The sequence below is a fragment of the Petaurus breviceps genome, unplaced genomic scaffold (genome assembly GCF_028583685.1).
Source record: "Petaurus breviceps papuanus isolate PSGF00001 unplaced genomic scaffold, PetGlider_PUasm1.0 90683, whole genome shotgun sequence".
In the NCBI taxonomy this organism is placed as follows: Eukaryota; Metazoa; Chordata; class Mammalia; order Diprotodontia; family Petauridae; genus Petaurus; species Petaurus breviceps.
Window position 1 is genome coordinate 4,663,281 of NW_027187308.1, and position 21,940 is coordinate 4,685,220.

Genomic DNA, 21,940 nt, shown 5'->3' on the forward strand with positions numbered 1-21,940 from the left:
AAGATCCCCCAAAGTCTCTAGATCTTTCAGGCCCAATAATCTGGGGATAGGGACATGATAGAGAAAGCTAGCTCCTCTGATGTTGACTTCTTCCCAAAGGTGTATTCTCCCTTCAGCTACCTGAAGTGGGACTAGCATAACCTATCCTCTTTCTTCTTTGCAGCTTTCTTAAAGTTCAAACCCAGAACTGCCTTAAGCACAGCTGAGTCTCACAAGTCCAGTTCTCTCTTGCTTTCATCAACTCCTCTATTCCTGTTCCTCACACACATACAGGTCATTGATCTCAATCAATGAAGAAAGTCCCATACAGTGTACCTTGGGACCACACTTGAGTTGCATTCTCATGGAAATTCAAATTCTGCAAAGCATTTTACATATATGATCTCATTTGATCAAGTCACTTCACTACGAAACACAGAGAAGTAAGGTGACTTCCACACAGTGAGGGATGACAATCTTAGGGCCAAGTCTTTTGACTCCTACTATAGTGTTTCCTATTTGAACCAATTCTCTTATGGCTAGATCCCCAAAAATACCGTTAGGTAGTAAAATTATAAATAATAATTCATCAGTATATTGAAATGCTAACATATGTGTGTGACCTTTGGAAAGTCATTTAACTTCCATGGGCTTCAATTTTCTCAATTATAAAATGAAGAATTAAATTAGATGACTTTTAGATTACTTCTAACTTGAACTCTATTATTCTATTAACTTAACTGGAAATGTCTAGAATTTGTTTAATGAAATCTTGAAAAAGGCTCCTTTCTCATACCCTCACTGAATTTGTTGAACCATCTAACCATCTTGCTGAACGTTTCTTAAGTGACAAGAGGGAGGGAGAGAGAGAGAGAAGTGGTGTAGCAACAATGGACCTTTACTACTGAAGGGAAAATCCTCTGACTGGAAGTTAGAATGTTCATCCAGTCGTAATGAAATTGGATAGATCAAGTAACTGTTTTGGACATCATTTTCTTCATGTTTAAAATAATTACTTCTAACTATTTTATTAAAAAAACAATCTCACAAAAGAAAATTCAGATTATTCTGAAACCAAGAAGAAAAACTCTTGCATATTTTGTTCCATAGTTAGCTGATGGGATTACCAGATGCATCAATCAATCAATGAACACTTTTTGTAAATAATATTTTATTTTTTCCAATTATACATAAAGATAGATTTCAACATTCATCTTATAAGATTTTGAGTTCCAAATTTTTCTCCCTCCTTCCTTTTTCTCCCACCTCTCCATGACAGCAGTAATCTGATATAAGCCTTACATTACAATCATATAAAACATAAACATATTTCCACATTAGTCATGTTGTAAAGAAGAATCAGAAGAAAAAAAGGGAAAGCATGAGAAAGAAAAAACAAAAAAGGTGAAAATAGTACACTACAATCTGCTTTCAGATTTCATAGCTCTTTCTCTGGATGTGGATAGCGTTTTCCATCATGAGTGTTTTGGAATTGTCTTACATCATTGTATTGCTGAGACGAGCTAAGTATATCACTGATTGTTGCACAATGTTGCCGTTACTGTATACAATGTACTTCTGGTTCTGCTAATTAATGAGCACTTATGAAAAACCTACTATCTGCCAACCACTGTACTATGTACTGATGATACAAGTACAAAAAACAATCTCTATTCCCAAGGAGCTTAGATTGCACATACCAATATATTAAGCATGAATATAGCATTAATAAAATGTATAGGAAGTAGTAAAAACATAAGATAGTGTGGGAAAGAGGGCACTAGCAGTAGTATGGGGTTGGAGACATAGGGTTAGAATCAGGAAAGGTTTTATGCAGAAGATAATTATTGAGCTTCATGTTAAAGGAATAGAGACTCTGAAGCAGGATTAAAGAGGGAGGGTATCCCATACATGGGGGTGTCTAGGTCAAAGCTACAAATATAGGAGATGGATTTTTTTTCATGCGTATAGAATGTAGAGGAGGCTAGTTTTGCTGAGGAATGCACTTTTTATTCCATTTTGACAATTACTATGCATCTCTATACTCAGTTCCACTATTCACTAAAAAAAGAAGTTATTTGCAAGAGTTATCTCTCTAGTCCTATTTTTTCCAAAAAGGGTAGCTTTGATTTGGCCATCATTCACTCCAGTTGAAAAAAAATGCTGGTAGGGTCAAATTCACAGTAAAACTAGGAAAATAGAGGGACCAAGTATGTGAGCAGATGGTTATTCATAAGCAAACAAAGAAAAATCTAAATTATCATCTGAGCAAAATATAGATGGTAAAAAAAGGCTGAAGAAATTTTGACACAGATTATCAGCACACTGTAACAATACAAGAGGAAAATTTGAACAGTGTGTTTCATGTAAAACAGTTACAAAGCCATAAAGCAGTAATATTGCCATTAATTGATTTATAAAGTCAAGTCAGAAAGCATTTATTAAGCACTTACAATGTACCAGACTTTGTGATAAGCTCCAGATAAAAGGTGGAAGAATAATTGGAAATAAAGCATTTCATGAAAACTTAACCCATGTCTATTCAGTTCACTAGACTGATAATCACCATAGCCAAATTGGCCTTTTCCAACTGTCAGAACAGTCTGATGCCAAACAATTGATCATTGTTGAGAAAGGTTGTTTTGGTAATCTTTAAAACTATATTAGAGCAACCTTTTAGCAACCACAATGATAACTTGGCATTAGACTTACAACTATTGATTCCAACAACTATCAAGATATTTATCTTATGTTGCAGCTCCAAACCTGGCCTCAGTATCTGCTTGCAAAAAGGAAGAGGCTGTGACTCTGAGGAGATGTGCACCAATGTGGGGGAAGCTGCTCAAGGGCATTGACAGGTACAATTCTGAGAACCTGGTTACCCTGCAGCACTATGTGAAAACACAGGCCAAGGAGAATGCCTATCACCTGGATGCCAACTTGGCCATGCTCAAGCTATACCAATTCAACCTGGCCTTCTTCCAGACCACAGTGGTAAATTCTGCTGAAGGCCCTCACCAATCTTCCCCACATGGACTTCACCCTGTTCAAGTGCATGATTGGCCAAGGTGGTCAAGAAGGGCAGGCCATCAGGTAGATCCTATACTTGGGTGACTTGTTGGAGAACTGACATTTCCAAGCTTTCTGGCATGCCCTAGATGAGAACATGGATCTCTTTCTCTTTAATGGCATCACAGGCTCTGAAGACTCCATCTGAAATTTTTTCTGCCACATTGTGGGCATCACATATCAACATATTGACCACGGGCTGCTGGTTAAGATGTTGGAAGATCTGCCAGCCAACCAGCTGAATGTATGAATGAACAAATATGACTAGAGCTCCAATGAGGCAGGACAGGTCATCATTTGCAGCCAAGAAGAGAGTAACAAGCTCAAGAACATTGTGGAAAATATTGGTCTCCTACCAGTAACTCCTTCTGCTGAATGTCTCCTTTTTCTGTGTTGTTTCCCCTTACAAACAGCCAGTTTGTAAAAACAGTTTTACAGTTTAAAAAACAGTTTACAAACAGTTTCTTAAATAAAAGACCTTTACTTCCTGAAAAAAATAGTTTGTCTTATGAAGAATAAGAAGAAATAGTAGACAATATCCATCATACAAGAAATATCACCCTTTTTCTGAATAAAGGCTAAGAAATTACATTGAGTGATACTAGTTTCATCCTCACATGAAATCAACTAAAAGTGATAACCAGAATGTGGGCACACATGAAAATCAAGGGCTAGAAAAAAATTAAGAAAACAAAACACATAACAAACCAAAAAAGGACACAAAAGTAAAACACTCAAGAAAGCCAATTGGTTATTCAAGAGTCCAACAAGCAAATAGGGTAGCCGTAGAGGTTGACAGGGAAAACTAAATGAGCTAGGGAACAGATGGGAGATACATCAAGAAGAACCTTCATAATTAAGATAACTTTTACCTCATAATGGGGACATTTCTATATATTCCCTATGAAAACAGGAATCCTTTTCCAAATGGCATTCTCTTAGAGCTTACAAAGATTAATTGATATCACCTGACTGGATATAGGAATAAGGAGATTAAAAAACAAAAGATGATGGTCCTAGAAGGTGATAGATAACCAATCAATATAGTTCAATTATAGTAGAGGGAAAATATTACTTTTCAGGGAAAAGGTCATTAAAAGAAACTGCTCTAAGGTATGGGTGTGGGTGAGCACATGTACAAGCATATGTATTTGGTACATATAACACTTAAATTAGTAATTCTTTTCAGACTTAAGATTTTTTTCTAAACATAATATAGTTCAACACTGAGCTCAGGAAAGTGTATTTTTCTTTTTTTCTTTTATTTTTTGAAGCAATTGGGGTTAAATAACTTGCTCAAGGTTACATGGCCAGTTATTTTGTGTGGGTGCTAAGTATCTGAGGCCAGAACCGATCCCAGGTCTCCCGACTCCAGGGCCAGTGCTCTTACTCACTGTGCCACCTGGCCGCCCCATAAAGTGTATTTTTCAAGTAAAGCATGATAGCCTTAGAGAATATAAAAGGTGAAAAAAAAAGAGAATATAAAAGGTGGAACTTCAAAGGAGCAAAAAAAGAAAACAACTTATTTCTTAAGGAGTAATTATAGCATAGGAGACTCTCCGCATTTTTTTCCTCCCACAATTGAGCATTGAACTTGTCACACACACACACACACAAAAACAACAACAACAACAACAACAGCAACAACAACAGGCAGCCATCTTTGCTGGGGAATATTAATGTAAATGAATATGGTTAAAAATAAAATGTTTTATCCAGTCCAAAATAATTAATTAATTATGCATTTGCCTGAAAGCAAAATATCAAGAAGCAAAGAATCTGAAAAAGCAATCAACTTCGCCAAGCAAATGAAAATGTTGCCAGGCCCTAAACCCTTGAAAACTATTAAAAGCAAGAAAATTCTTGCACCAATATTTTTTTTTATCTCTCCTGACACAAATACACTGGCTTTTTGTTTTACTTTTTAAATCAATAGCTTTCCTTTTCAATTAGAATTTCCCAATTTGAAAATAAGATGGAGTTAAATATTAGAATATTAGTATGTTAAAGCCAAAAGCAACTTTAGAGATTAGCTAGCCATTACTGTGTTATTTGGAGGTGAGGAAACAGACCTAGAGAGGTGAGTTGACATGATCACCATTGTGTGAGCTCAGGTTAGAGCTCAAACTTTGAACTGAAAGTTCATTCATTTTGCCATAACCCCTGGGACAGCATATTTAATTGAAAATTACTTTGGACTCAAACTCAGAAAAATGGTTTTAATAACAGCTCTCACACTTATTAGCTTTGCATTTCTAGGACAAGTCACTTAATCACTCAGAGCTTTATTTTTGTCATCCATAAATTATGGACATGATAGCATTTACATAGAAGGGTTCTTGTAAGGATCAAATGAAATAATGAATGTCTCAGTAACTGGAACATAGTAGGCGCTTAACAAATGCTTGGTGTGTTGACTCAAATGATGACAGCACATTATAAACCTTTGGGTCTCAGTCACTCTCATTATCTCATTGTTCTCATCTTTTCAAATGGAATCCAGATAGAAATGGTTCTGGGACAAGTTGTTAGCCTATTCTTCTAGTTTATGTTTAATTTTCTATAGACTATTGAATAAGTAGATTAAATGACTTTTTTTTCCTAATTGAACACAGGTATTGGTATTTAACATCATCATCTGAAAGTTCATTGAAAGTATCTTTGGGACAACTCCAGTAGCAAACCAAATGGCAGTGGTATTATATACTCCATCCTGTCTCCACGTTGCTTAGATTAGGTCCTTGAAAGCTTTTCATTCAATTGACTTTGGAGATTATAAATTTAAAATTGCATTGTTCTTTAATTTTTATGGCTCCATGTTTTATATAGGTGAATTTTTGTCTGTAACAATGCTTCATTTTCTCTACCGTTTACTAATTGAATTATCATGGATAACTTGAAGTCTGTATCATTCTCATTATCATCATCAAGATTATTATAAACCTGTGATTTCAATTTGGTAGGGAATTCCAGTGAGGCAGCAGATTGGCACCTATTTGATAATATGTATTTTTAGAGAGTTGCCCAGAGCATGGAGAGTTTAACTGAATTGTCCAGAGTCCCACAATTAGTATGTTAGAAGCAGGACTGAAATTCAGGTCTGACTCCATGGTAACCTCATAATCAACTATATAACAGCTAACCTTTACTGTTGTTGTTGTAGCCATTGTTGTTGTCCTGGTTCTTGCTCTGGCTATTAGACATATTACCAGATAGAAGTTGGCTATTTATTTTCATTATTATAGGAAAGATAAGAAAAGGCCATCTATTGATTCAGGTCAGTACTTTCTCTATTACTTAGTCTTAGAGTTTCTTAGAGTCTTGGAGATTAAGTGACTTACTCAGAATCATATAACCAGTATGTCTCAGAGGCTGGATTAGAATCCCAATCTTCCTAACATCAAAGCCAGCTCTCTGCCCACCATGCCTTAATGCCTATCCATTATTACTATATTTATTATTACTTAAAAACAATCATAAATGTTATATTAAGCCAAGTCTCTGTCCACTACTACATCTACCTCTAATTAGTATTACTCTGACTATTCTTGGTTTAGTTATTCCCTACAGAAGTAGTAGCTTCTTTATATGGTTTATTGAATATAAAGTAGACATACAGATCCTGAAAAGAGAAGAAAATTCATTGGTAAAATGCTAGCATCGTGGGTATATTTGATGAAGGAAGAGAGAAAATGCAGTCATTCTTTCAATTGTACTGAATTCTACATAATGAAACTCTCTAATGCATCATTAAATTCTTATTTCACAATGGAGTCAAAGAGGGTAAACATTTCTTCCATATTCCTGTTATTTACCTGCACCTTTGACTACTCAAAACCATTCCCTGGTTTCTCCTCTTTGCCATTACCCCATTTCTACCTCCTGAAATATATACATATTTCAAAGCCCAGGTTAAATTATACCTATCACATTATTAAGTGTTCAGTGTTTTCTGCTTATATCAACCAAAAATAGTGTCTCTGTCTCTGTTTTTTTCTCTGACTCTATTTCTCTGTGTCTGTCACCATCTCTCTGTATATCTCCCTCCTGATCTCCTATAGCAATTTACACTGTTCATTTTGTCTTCACCATTTACTGCTTTGTATTCTAGTTCTTTGTGTGCCTTATTTCCTTTTATAGTTTGTAAGAACCATGAGGGTAAAGGTGATGCCTGATTCATCTTTGTATTTCACTAACTTTTAGAATAAAGTCTTGCACATAGTAGGAGCTCAATAAATATTAGATGAATGAATGACATCCACCAAAATTAGCAATTTAGAGGGAGAGGCAGGTGTAATTAAAGTTATTGGTAAAGACGTGCTCACAATTATCAGGAGGCAAATGAGTCTTTAACAAATTTAATCACTGACCCAATTCATTGTGGAGTGTTCCTTGGGGACTTTATTTGGGAAAAATTATAATCCCCTTCTCCGAGAGCACTTTGAATTGTAATAGGTAGAGCAAGTAAACAAGCAGCAAGAGTTTCATTAATGTGTAATTCTTATTCCTCATACAGCAAACTATATTACTGACAGAATCAAAAACTTAATTGTCTCTTAGTGATGATCTTAAAAAGACTGGCATGCATCTGCTTCAGATTGACACAGTTCTTGACGTGGGCATTACTGCTGTTTGTTCAGTATTAATAAATTTTGTCACAGGAATCTACAAGTCAATTTATAAGATCTATAGAAATCTTAAAATCAGCTACTAGGAAAAATATGTTGCAGAATGCTGCAAATGTCCTCAGATAAAAGAATATTCTTGTGGAAAACTGCATAGGATTGTGCCTCAAATAAAAGAGGTCACGTTCAATATATTTACATTATGGCTTTTTTTAGAGTTGTCTGAAGTTTGAAAGCTGTGTTATTTATACATTAAAATACTGAAATAATAAATACATTATTTCAGAAAAACATGCATTTCACTGTTTGAATTAATTAGTATGAACATTTTTTTAAGGCAAGAACTATCATACTTTCCTTGGAAAACAATATTAAGTTCCAAAAAGTTATCTTTAAAAAAAAAATGAGTCTCCAAAGAAAAATCTAATTTATTATTTGTGACACTAACACAGACAAACAGTCAGACACATACACACACACACACACACACACACACACTACCTTTAAGTAGAATATATATAATAGGATCATAGACCCAGAGCTGGAAAGGACCTTACTGAACATTTAATCCAACCCTTTCATTTATAGATAAGAAAACTAAGGCCAAGCAGATAGTGAAAGTCTGAAATGGATTTTGAACTCAGGTCTTAGTGACTCCAAGAATTCTATGTCATATATATACTGCTTAATCATATGTAATGGGATCTGGCATCCAGATTACCTAAAATGGAGGTAACCATTTGGGGAATCCCAGAGAAATTATTCTGGGAGGCAGAAAGCTAGAAGGAACATTAGAAATAATCACCATTTTAAAGGCAAGAAAAATGAGGCCCAAAAAGGTAAGATAGCTTGCCTAAGGCTACAATAACTTCATACAGTGATGGAGTCATGGACTAAAATTGGATCTCCTTAACCCCAGTCTAGTGTTCCCCTTTTGGACCACTTCCCTCTGTTAATGAATCCCTCAACTACCCGTAATCACTCTAATTACAAATACAAATCCATTGGTATATTAAAATATCAAAATATATGTGACCTAGGCAAAATCACTTCACTTCCTTGGGTTTGTTTCATCATCTGCAAAATGAGATCTGGTTATATGGTCTTTGATGTCCTTTCAGATCTACATGATCTATGATCCATCCCACCCATCCATTTCCTCTCTGGACAGAAAATCTTATTATAAAAGGGAAATATTCATTCTTACCTTAAGCCATAGCAAAGATATGCCCATCAGTTTTCCAAGAAGGAAGCTAAAGGAAAGAAAGGTCCTAGAAGAATGAGACAAAGGAAAAGCATCTTTGGAGAGATGAGAATGTGGGAAAGAATATCATAAAATGAGCAGGCACCAAAAAAAAAAAAAGAAAGAAAGAAAGCACCAAGGGAAACATCAGGATTTTGCTGAAATTGAAATCTATACTTAATGTTTTGCTGTTTTTGAAAATGTTTTGGTAAATTATACTATCCTTGTGGATAAAGATAGACTATATCTATAGCTGGAGCTCATCACCTCTCCACTGGACTATGGATTTATCCTTCTAACAGATATCCCCAATTCCAGGCTGTGTTCCTCTCCTTTTTGGTCTCAACATTGTGCCAAAATCACCTTTATAAAGCATAGTTATGACCAGACCACTCCCAGATACAATAATCTTCAGTTATTCCATACCTGTAACTGGACAAATAGTAACTGATTGATCCCTCAGATTAACATCTGAACCTAACAAGCCAAAATTTCCAGACTGGTTTCAATTTTAATCACACGTGTTCTCTATTCATCCAAAGGTAAGGGATTCCATTTCCTTTGCCAGAGTCTTTGCATGTGGAACTAGCCAGGCAGAGCTAGACTGAGGCCACAGGGACTGGGAACGTTCAATAATATCTAGGCTTTATCTGTTTTCTCAGTACCCATGCCTTAATGTGGGTTCTTTGTTCTGGGGTGTTCTTTTCTTCTCAGTAAGGAAAGTAGGCACCCAGTGTTTCAATTTTATCCCTACCTCTGAGTGCTAATTGTGGCTCTAGTCTAATGAGTCTGGGGTGGTGTGGGGGAATTAGAAAGGAGCAAATAAAGCTCTAAGGAGTTGGAATTCCAAGGATCCCATTTTGATTTATATGGAAAGTAGGGGAAAGTGTGTTGTAAGACTTTTCCCCTCCATTTCAGAATAGGCACAGATATTATCTGACTTCCCTGTTTAATTGAGTATGATCAATCAGCTTACATCTTGAATGGATTCCAAGAGTTGCCAGCCAGGAAGGGAATTCAGTGAGTACTGAAATCTCTTCCCAGAACAATGCCAGTAACAGCCAAATGCAGATTCTAAAGAAATAGAGGTATTTCAAAGATGGTGGTAAAGAAAGGATCACTTTTAGGCACATGGAATTGTATGAACAAAATCAGAAAGATCAAAGATGGCAAAATAAAAATGGGAAGACTAGGAGTATGTGGCCCAGCTTAGTTCAAATATAGAATGAATGGAGGAAAGATATGTACAATAATGCTAGATAAATGTGCGAGCAAGAGTTGGGGAGGGTGGGACACTTGAATTCCAGGATGAATTTATACTGCATTCAGTGGGCAATAAGGTTCCTCAGATGGTCTTTGGACAGAGTAGCAATGTGACCATAGAAACACATTAGGAAGATGACTTTGAAAAGGCCTTGAAGCATGAGTTTGAGAGGGAAAAGACTGAAGACAAGAAAACTCAACTAGGGGACTGCTGAAACTGTCCTGGCATGAAGTGATGAGAACATGAACTGGAATGAAGACAGTGAGAGCGGAAGGGAAGAGAAAGCTAGCAAAAAAAAAAAAAGTCTTGGAAGATGTGACTTTAAATATGAAGCTGTTGTGCAGGGAAGATCCACAAAAACTATTGAAGAGTTGAGATTTGGACAAGGTGAATTTGAGATGACAAGCATGTTCCAGAACAAATTGCCACAGCTAGTGCGAAATGTAGCATAAGAACCCTGGGGAAAAGTTGGGCCTAGGAACTTAGATTTGGGAGTCATTTGGATAGAGATGATAAGGGAACCTACAGGAATAGAGAGGAAGAAATAAAGAAGCACTCATTTACATAGAGAAACTTAGCTTCTTTTGAGGGAAAGTACTTAATTCCATGTACAGGATTTAAAAAGTCCATTTCTCTTCCTTGGAAGTGAGTGAATTTGGGCTGATTTTATCCAAACACTTCAAAATAAATGTAATGGGGGTTGGGTAATTGGAAAGAGCATATCCCATGGAGCACTGCGCCTTGGTCACTTCTGGGGAAATGTGGCTCTACACTGGATGTGGCACTTTGGTATCAAGCAGCAAAACCTAGGTGTTCTTTTTTATTTCCCTCCCATCACAATTCATCCCATGAAAGCAACAAAGCAGCATCTACTCTCTTTTTATTTTTTTGGTTTTTGGAGGGAGAAGGACAGAGCAATTGGGGTTAAGTGAATTGCCCAAGGTCACACAGCTAGTAAGTGTTAAGTGCCTGAGGTTAGACTTGAACTCAGGTCCTCCTGATTCCAAGGTCGGTGCTCTACTCACTGTGCTACCTAGTTGCCCTACTCTCTTTTTTTAAAAAACTGATACAACACCCTGCTCCACTGCAGCTGTGGGAGAGGAGGAGAAATGGGAGGAGAGGAACAAAGGACCACAGAGGGTTTGCTGTTGAACCACTAGAAGAGGTCATATATCCTCTCTGGGGTGTACTCTAGACAGAATACATGATGGGAGCCAGTTTCTGATGCCCCATATTATTAAAACTGCATAAAATATGTGCTATGTTTATTGGACAGCAGTTATTCTAAAGCTAGAATCTTAACTTCATAAAATAGTTCAATTCATTGGAACAAGAATTTATTTTCTATTCTGTGCCAGGCACTGTTCTATGTAATGGAAACAAGCAATAATATTCCTATTATGATAAAAATATAAGGAGATGGGCTAATAATTTTATTATAAACTTAAATATTGAAACTCAAATAAAAATAAGAAAAAAAGCATCGTCATGTGCACAGCAGAATGTAAGAGTGGGTTCAAAATATACAACAATAAATTTCCATTTCAAGAAAGCTTATATAATAAATACTATGTATTGTGTTAAAACTGTCCACCTTTTCTTTGATCCCTTGTAAGTTTTCTTTTGTTCTCTGCGTGTACTTTTCACTGTGTTTTCCCCCTTCTTCCCATCTCCCCAAGAAGGTTACAATTAAGTGTGTGTACACACTTATATATACACATATATGTATACATACATATACTGTAATACATGAGTATACATATATTCCTAATACACCCACTTACTTGCACATGCATATGCTTAGATACTCATGCATATACATATACATTCATATATAGATGATAATTTTTTAATGAGAGACACTTTTATTCATGACCCAGAACAGCAACAGGGAACAAAATCTCTGATAGGAGGCAATGGTCAAGAAGGTTGAATGAGAGGTGTTGTAAAACCTAAGAAAGAAGGTTATAAAAAAATTGAAATTACCTACAGTAGGGTTCCACTTTGCCGTAACACAGTTTCTTTCATTTAACATATCATCTATTCATGTGAAAATTTCTACAACCCTATGAGGCAAATTCCTTTAATAAAGGATACCTCAAAATATTAAGACTAAATTAAATTTTTGATGCATTGATTATACATTAACAATTTGTTCTTCATTGGATAATTTGTTCTTCACATGGATAATATCTTATCATTTTTTTCCCTCAACCTCTTAATCTAGATTTCCTTATTTAATTGTTTCTTGCAACAGAATCATTGAATTTTAAAGTTGGAAGGCATCTTAGTCCAACCCATACCCTGTAACGGTATCCCATAACAACAAACAGTAACACAGCCTTTGTTTGAAGACCTCCCAGCAGAGAAACACCTCATCTCTCAAGGTAACCTAGTGTGCTTAAGGATGACTGTTGGAAAAAAAAAAATTCTCCTTAATATCAAGCCAAAAATTACCTCTTTGTAACTGTCATACATTCCTCCTTATTCTACCCTTGATACCAAACAAAACAGGATGAATCCTTCTTCCACATGGTAGTTCTTCAAATACTTTTAAAAAATCACCCCATCATGATTTTCTATGTCTTCTCTTGGAAAAGTTTCTGGCTTCCTTTGACCAATCCTCCTATGGCATGGAATCGAAACTCTTCACCATTGTGACTGTTCTCTTCTGCATTCTCTCCAATTTATCAGTGTGCTTTCCTAAACTACCATAACCAGAACTGACACCAATATTCCATATGCAATCTAATAAGAAAAAATTTGTTTGTAGCTCAATTATTCACTCTATAAAATAAGGATTAAAATATTTTGTGATTCTAACACTGAGAAGATTACTTAGTAATATAAAATAGCAAAAAGTGGCCCTTGGCTCAAATGATTATGTTGAGATGCATTTCTCTATTAATATATACCCTGCATTTATGTAGTAAGTCTTTTCAAAAGGAGAAAGACTTTCTACTTCCCTCTTTCAGAAACATCTTAAGACATCCTTAAGTTTAGTGCCACTATTTAGGCACTGTTTGTGGGTGTTTGATTCATTTGTTCATCTGTATGGAATGATTTTTCCTCCCTCCTAGCTCTATTCCTGATTTTCCACTCTTCAGTCATGCCTTTACTGTTCTTACATCCTTAGCTTCTGGGATTTTCTCTCCTCATCTGACCATCCCTGTGTTCTGTTCCCCTGTAATATCTTCCCATCTTCCCACTTCCCATCTCTCATTGGTAAGCTTCTACAATTTTTAAAGAGGCCCAGGTTGACTAGTTTTCATTATTCTCCCTAACCCATTCCTGACTTCCTCATCTTCACAATCCTACTTTCAATCTTCATTTTCTCCCTACTTTTAAATGCCCCTTTGCATGCTGTTTTCCCCGATTCAAATGTAATCTCCTCGAGTGCAGGGGTTAGCTATTTTTACTCATATTTGCATCCCTAGCACTTAGTAAAATATGTGGTACGTATTAAGGACTTAAAAATTTTCTTTTTTTTCTTCCTTCCTTCCCTCTTTCCTTCCTTCCTTTCTTTTCTCTTTCTTTCCTTCTTTCCTTCCTTCTCTTTCTATTTCTCTCTCTTCTATTTTGAATTACTGTTTTTGTACATTTTTAAAAAAGGTTCTTTTAAAATAGATGCTGGCTAATGCAATTAACTATTAAATGAATCAATTTTCAAAGGATACCACTTAGAATCTAATATTGAAATTGATCCTTTCATTTCAGAATGTTTCTCCTTTATCAACAAGAGACTCTCTTATGCTTGACATTTTTTGCCCTTACTAAATCCATGAGACAAATTGATTAGCTTCCATTGTCATCTTAGATAATCATAGATTTTCTTTCTTGAGCAGTTTGATTCAGAGGTCCTTAGAGAATTAAAGGAAATAAACAGAAATATAGAGGTGAGAGAGAAACAAGAAAGGGCTTTTTGAAAAGAACTTATAAAGAATGTAAAAGGGGGGGGATTAGTGAAAGGAAATTGTGGATTCCCCAAGTATCATGTATCAGTGAATTGCAGGATATTTAGTTGACTGGATATTCACTATGAGTCTAGAGAGCAATGTAGTAGCCTGAAAGGTAATGCAATCTTAATTAAAGCCATGTTGAGAGAAATATTGTGTCCATAATAGGGAAGATAGTCTGAGTTGATCTGATTCTCCACTTGGAAAATCTATGCAAGGAAAAACTGTGCTACAAATGAAATGGCACATGTTAAGAGAAATGTTGACAATTAGCAAGTCTCAAGAACTGTGGACAAACAGGACACTTGAACCACTAGTATTTGAAGAACAGTTTAAGGAAAGGTTTGATCAAGAGATGTAAAGAATTCCATTGATTTTTAAGTCCAGAAAGAACTGAAACCAACAGTTTCAAGTGAAAGACAGGCAACTTTCACCTGACTGTGAAGATATTTCTAAGCTTTAAAGCTGTTCTAAAGTGGAAAAGTACTGCCTCAGGAAGTAGTGAGCAACTAGTCAAAGGAAGCATGCAGGGCAGAGGCTTAGTGACTGCTTATTAGGGAATTCACAAAGAGGACCCTGCATTGATGGTGAGTGATGGGAGGACGTGACTTTTGACATGCCCTCCAAGATATTAAGGTGGTGTGATTTAATGTATCAGACAAGCTTATAATATAATCAAGTCAAACGTAGTCCATGGAGCAAAGGGAATGTTTTACAATATATTTTTTCTCTTAATGCATTTTCAGTATTTAAGCAGAAATCTATTCATCATCAAATACTGGTATCTTATACAATGGTTTAAAGCAGGTTCACTGTAATCCTTTGCCTGCTTTTGATTAGTTAACATTTTTTCTGAATCTTCATTACTTCCTAATTATACTGATTTATTTTTCTTTCCTTTTTTGAAAACAATCTTAAAATATTTCAATACCCTTCCCACTATGAGTTACTATTGTTTCTATCCCAATTATTATTTTCCATATTTTAGTATATAGAAAATGCATTCACTCCAAGGGGATCTTTTTTCACCCTTTATATCTCATATCACTTTCCCCCTTAGATGATTTTAAAATGCCCTCCAGATTCACTTTAACGTCCTTGCTGGCATTTTCATTTTCCAAGAAGCTATAAAGAATGCCACCTATTTTTACCCTGGCTCCCTTTCTTTCTTTTCCTCCCTCAGCTATCATTCAAGCTAATCCCACACTTTTTTCAATGCAGTTTCTATTTTGCCTGTTGATTCCTGATAACTTCATAGTAAAGTCATATTGGTTGCTTTTGATCTTTTATTGGGGGAAATTATAATCGGCTATGCTATAGTTATAGTGTCCTTTAGGATACTCATGAATTTTAATACTTCCTCTCAGTGAAACACAATAACTAGATACTTTAATTCCCTCAAATTTGATTTATTGAGAGCTAATGGCATTGAAATGCTATTGTATGTGATCTTATTATTTAATATTCTGAATCTGAATATCTTCCAGTCACTGCTACAAAGCTTGCCTGATTGTTAGAGGCACCATGAGGCAAGGTACATTACAGGTCATCTCTTCATGTCCCCTGCTTTTGCTAGGAGTAAGCATTCACCATTCTGGACAAATACATAGACACCCTATTTGCATACATTTCTAAGATAATTCAAATTATGCCTGAGTAGTTAAAAAAACATCAGGCTATACTATTGAATTATTTAGAAAATGTCAGACCCTTCTCTAAAGAGTTTGCATTCTGGGAAAGCATATAAATTCAATCTGTAGGTCTATCATATCAGTATTGGCAGTCTGCTTATGAGATAGCCATTAAGACATAAACTTGTTCATTTAAATGTACTCTTAGATTTTCCTGTATCCTTATTTTCCCCATTACTCTTATATTTTTGCATGTCCATTTTAATTTTAGCAGATGGGTTTTTCATCTCAGTGTGGGCCCAATATGAAACTGTATCTAAAATTGAAGTTTCTCCAGGCAAGAAGCAAGATTTTTTTTAAATGGTGCCATAGTATCTTCTTAGAACTAAAGTTTTCATTTCACTTAACAGTATCTTAATCACAATCATCCTTCCCACCAAAGTAAGTCAAACCCACACATTAGGAAGTTAATTACCTATAGAAGTGGTTCTTAAGGGGTGGTTCTTAAGGGTTTTTTTTTGTTTGTTTGGTTGCTTTTGGTTTTGGTTTCAGTTTTGTTCATAGACCCCTTGGCAGTCTGGTAATGCTTACAGATCCTTTCCTCAGAATGTCTGTTAAACGCATAAAATCAAATATATAGTATTATAATATAACAATTTACTAAAATACAGTTATTTTGAAAAATTCATCCTCATTTAAGAACCCCTGATTTACATTTACAAGAAGGAATGTTTCATAATGTGAAGAGAGCCGGTCTTGGCATTGGAAGAACTAGGTTCAAATTCTACCTCTGACACATGATGGCTGTGTTGGCTCTGGGTTAATCATTTAAGTTCTCAGTATTCTAGACATTTCTCTAAAACTATAAGTTGCAGAGAGCATATCAGCTTGCATTCATAGAAGGAGTTTCTTCACCATGATCAGTGAAATCACAAGTATAATGACTGTCCCTAGACCATCCCTAATAGATGATGAAATAGGGAACACAAAAGTGTGTGGTCATTATCCCAAACTCCTATAATGGCAGTCACCATGGTGATCCAGGATAACAAACCTGGATCCAAAAGGACAAAGACTGATAATCCAAACTCTCGCTTCACAGCCATATGTTTTCCAGTGTTAAGGTTGCTATTAGCAATATTCTTTCTTCATTGTTACTAGTCTTTGGACAGAACAAAATTCATCAAAAAAGAAGCTGAGGACAAATGATATCCTTTTCAAAGTCTTTTAAAGAGTTGTTATAAATCTTTATTCTCTTGAGAGCTCTTCATTCTCTTTATGGATCAGTGATTTTATCAGTTTGGATAATCTCTGCACTGATTCTAACAGCCACTCCTCCATATTTTCTCTAACTTGTGATTCTTGCCCATGTCTTCCTTTCCACTTCTTATTATGAACTTGAAAAAACTAACTAACATGAACATTTTCATATATAAAGAAGAGAAGAAGGGGATGTATATGAAATTATAAATGTCTATCATTTATAGCTTATAATTATTAATATGTAAGAATTTTAATTCAATATTTCAAATATATCTTATTTATCTGTATCAACCTCTGAACTTCCCTCTATCATCTTCTATATGTTTTTTAATGACTCAGTGGACTTTTTTCTGCATAGCTATCATTGGCCTTCATTTCCCCCTAAATTCTTTATTCTCTCCCAAAAAAATTCAAATCTACTTTGTGACAAATAATCTCAGTCAAGAAAAACATAGGCATATATTGGCCATGTACAAAAATGTATAAATCACTCTATACCACTAGTCAATCACTCTCTGTTCTGTCAGGAAGTGGGTTATGTATTTCATCTTCAAGCCTCTTGGGTCATAGTTGGTCATCATATAAGTTAGAGTTTTAGATTATTCCTCTAATTTGTTTTCTTTACTCTTCATTAGTTCACCTACATGTAGCATTCTTTTGGGAGATTATTTCCCCAACCTAAAGTTGTGCTTGAAGGTCAAGACCCTGAAGTCAACTGACTACTACTTTCCTTATGGTGCTAGGTGTAACCCTTAGGGTCCAGATTATTGTAGTGTGACTTTTGAGACCCCAGTGGAGTTTTCTCCTTTATCAATCAACACCATTCGCTCTTAGAAAAGAGAAGGTATGATGTGATAAATAGTTGGCACAAAATATTCTTGCCAAACCAATAGCACTCCTCATGTATGTACAAGGTTTCTGGGAAGAGTGGGTTCAAACTTAAAGCACAAAGGTAGGAAAATACACATGTAAAGAATATATATGGCAAAGGGATATCTTTCAAATCTTGCCATTGAAAGTTCATTTCTTTGTAGAGTCAAGTTTCCCTTATGTGCAGCTGTCCTCTAAGAATCATGCCTTCCCAGGGTCCACAGGAGGTACCGAACTTCTTTTTAGAGTCTATATCCAGCACCTGTCTCTGCTGCAAGGGTTTCATTCCCTGAAACTGTTGTATCTTCAGCTGTCTTACCAAATCTGTCTTCTTCTGATTCTTTTTTGTCAACCACTACTACTCTGGTGGCCATTGCTCTTGTATTGAGTTGCCAGTAAAATATAGGGAAGAGAAAGAACTCTGTCCTTCAGCTAGGTAATTCCCACCCAGGAGCTTGGCTGAAGTTTTAACACTAGACTATGTTGCTGTTGAAATTCAAGAATCCAAACTTGCTTAATACCATATATGTAGTGCCGTGGGAATTCCTCTCAACCAATCACAAGATAGTTCCTGTGATATTTCATCTGTCTTTATCTAGTCAACAACTCAAAGCCCCTCTTATCCTTTCAGAATTAAAAAGGAAAGTATACAAAACTAGTTTATTTTTAATTCATTAATTTATTTAATCAAAATATCTCAGGCTTATGTGATTAATTAATGTCTGAGTGGACTATCCCTTACCCCTGGACAATATTTCTCAAGCTTTTTGGAATGCCTACCTTTCATCACTTCTTATAATACAATAATATTCCATCATATTTATATTCCATAATTTGTGATCAGGAACCAATTGATGTATACCCCCTTAAAACATCAAGTTTATTGTTACAATAAAGCAGGATGCTATGAATATTTTTTTTAGTATGTGTACTTCCCCTCCTAATTTTATCTCTCTGGAGTATAAGTCCAGTAGGGATATTTCTGGGGCAACTGTATCCCAATAATATATGTCATAATAATTTGTACTAATGTATCTTATAGGATCATAGATTTAAAACCAGAAGGAAACTTAGAGGTCATCTAATACAACTCTCTCATTTTGTGGATGACAAAACTGAGATCTAGATGCGTTAATGATGTGCCCAAGACCATATAGCTACCAAGTATTTGAGATATGATTCCAACTCATCTTCCTGACTTCAAGTCCAGCTGTCTATCCACAGTGTCATTTCCTAGTGATAAGGTACAAATCACCAGTAGCAAGGTATGACACTCTATCAAGTCCAGATCATGGTCCTTTCCTTTATAAGCTGCTTTTATTTTTACTTTTTCTCAGATTATGATGTTCTATACCTCAAAATTAGCCAACACCACCAGCACAAACTACTGTTAAAGCAATGAATGCTTTCATCAGTCTATAATGTGTTCATAACAAAAAATGTACATCATGTACATTTATTAAATACGTATGATAATATAGACTGCTTCAAAAGTCTAACTCTTTAATGCTGGCATTCTTCTGGTGGTGCATATAGCAGGGAGACAGATAGATGGAATGACAGGTACACTTAAAATATCCATCTCAAAAATAGTTCCTAGAATTATCTAGGAAACTACATGCAAAGCTTTCTCAAACAACTTTCTTAGTACTCAGTGAGCCTGGAGCATACCAATCAGCACTGCCTAGAGAACCAAAGCCTTACTATCACTGAATTAACTCTTCTCCTACTCTACTTCTCTCATCCATTCTGCATAACTCTTGTGGCTAACTTCATTGAATGTACTAAATGATCATTGGAAAGATAATTTATGAAAGTGAAATCTTTCATGAAAATGGAGTTGGGGAAATTCAGGTCAGTAGCACTAAAGTATTGCCCATCACACAACCAATGAACAATTATTTATTAAACATCAAGTACTAGGAGCTGGTGGTACAAAGACTAAAATGAAATAATCCCTGCCTTCAAGAAAATGACATCCTATCAAGGGAGACTACATATAGATATAAGTATATGAAAGATAATGAAGTAATAATGATTGTAATAATAATCATTGTGTTTATCTTATATTTGATTATATATGATTATAGGAGGTGTAAGTGAGGAGAAGGTGTATTGCAAACATGTGATGGGATGATCAGAACAAAAGCCCTGAGATGGAAGATGGAGTATTATGTGCTGGAAGTTCCAAGAAGGCCAGTGTGAATAAGCAATGGAGTACAAGCAAATGGTTCCAAACTGGGCTAAAATTTTTGGTACCTTCTGAATAATAAATAAGTCTAGAAAGGAAGGGTGGACCTACATTGTGAAGTGCTTTCATTGCCAAACAGAGGAGCTTGTATTTGACCCTTGGGACAATGGGAAGCCACTGGAGTTCATCCTAAGGAGAAAATAAATGGACATGTCATAACAGTGAGGCTTATTTTATGATTATATGGCACCATACCCTTGTCAGTGAAAATCAAAGGGTTCCTAATAAAATTTCTGTCAGTCATATGTAATACCTCTTCTTTAAAAAAGTCAAAACAACTTCAAAAGAAATTCACTTTTCAAATGAAATTGTCTTTAGTTGCTCCAGTCAAAGATCTTAGACAAATCAATAAATATAATCCTACCCTAGCACTCTGATTCAGAGCCATTCTGTGGGAATCATTTGTCATTTTTAATAACATGGAATTGAAAAGTGAAGATAATGGAAAACAAATTGCCCTAATGGTAATAAAATATTTGTAAACTAAAAATATTCATTTTGACGGTAGAGGAGACATTTAAATAATATAACTGCTGTGAGTAAAATTGAAATGGGGCTGTAATTACTCAGATTTTCAGCATCACTTCCTTTATGAAGAGAAAGAACCACTGCTGGTTCCCACTTCTCTGGCACCATTGCCCTGCCAAATGAAAAGATTAAAAATATGTACCAGCTGCAGAGAAAGTAAGCCTGAAGCAAATTAACAAAATCCAGGTGACACTCTTTCCAATCACTCTTTCTTATTAATGGGATGTCCTGCAAATATGTATTTCATTAACTCTGTAAGTATATAGATGGGAAGATGTCACCCTCAGCCAAGAGCTAGAGAACAGCTCATTTTTTTTTTCAATTTAGGAAATTTTACCTTGTTGAATCTTTAGGAAGTCATGGGGGTAACTTTCAAAGTAAGAAAGTTTTGTTTGTTTGTTTTGGGGCTTTTTTGCCTCTAGTTATTCTCTATGCTCTACCAAAATGCCCTGAATTTTACAAAAGTGAAAAGTCTCTTCTAACTTCCCTACTCATTAAGCTGAGACACATGAATGGTAATCTGGTATCACTATGGAGGATACAGAAGTGAAGGGTTCAAATGCCATTACAAGACTTAGATGCTCATATGGTTCTATGATAACCAAACAATTGGTACCATAAAAAGGACAGCATTTCTTTCTAGCTGTTTTGCTTCAGTTTTTATTGATATGTTTTGATTTTTATGTGACTTTTATTTCTAAATAAGTCTCTTCCCTACTCAGAGGCTATACTGTGTAATCAAATATTTTAGAGGGAGAAAGAGAGACAGAGAGAGAGAGAGAGAGAGAGAGAGAGAGAGAGAGAGAGAGAGAGAGAGAGAGAGAGAAGAGGAGGGAAGGGAGGGCAGGAGAGTGGAGGGGAGAGAAGCAACAGTAGCCTACACATCAATTAGGACAAGAAGTATATGCCATGTTCCTGATACATAATCATCTATCTATGCAAAGAAGGCAGAGGAGTCAGAGGGAGATAACACTTTCTTTTTGTTCTTTTTTTTCATAATCAAGATTGAGTGTAATAATTTCATCATATTCAGTTTTGTTCTTGCTGTTATTTCCTTGTCATTTATGTGATTGTAGCTGAAGGATGACGTGCTCATAGAGGGCACTCCTTTAATTTTATAATTTAACTTTCTTATATAATTTATTCTAATATGTCCTTGCCTTCTTCTCTGTGTTCTTACTTTAGATATGTTTTTCCCAGTTGTTATCTCTTTGTCATCTTCAATTTCTCCTCTACAGAGTCATAGAATTATTAAATTTCT

General features: G+C 35.5%; 1 pseudogene; it reads left to right on the plus strand.

Annotated features, from left to right (window-relative positions):
* LOC138144056 (eukaryotic translation initiation factor 3 subunit K-like) overlaps positions 1-3,472 on the plus strand; it is a 34,123-nt pseudogene extending 30,651 nt beyond the window's left edge.
* Positions 3,473-21,940: the final 18,468 nt, after the last annotated feature.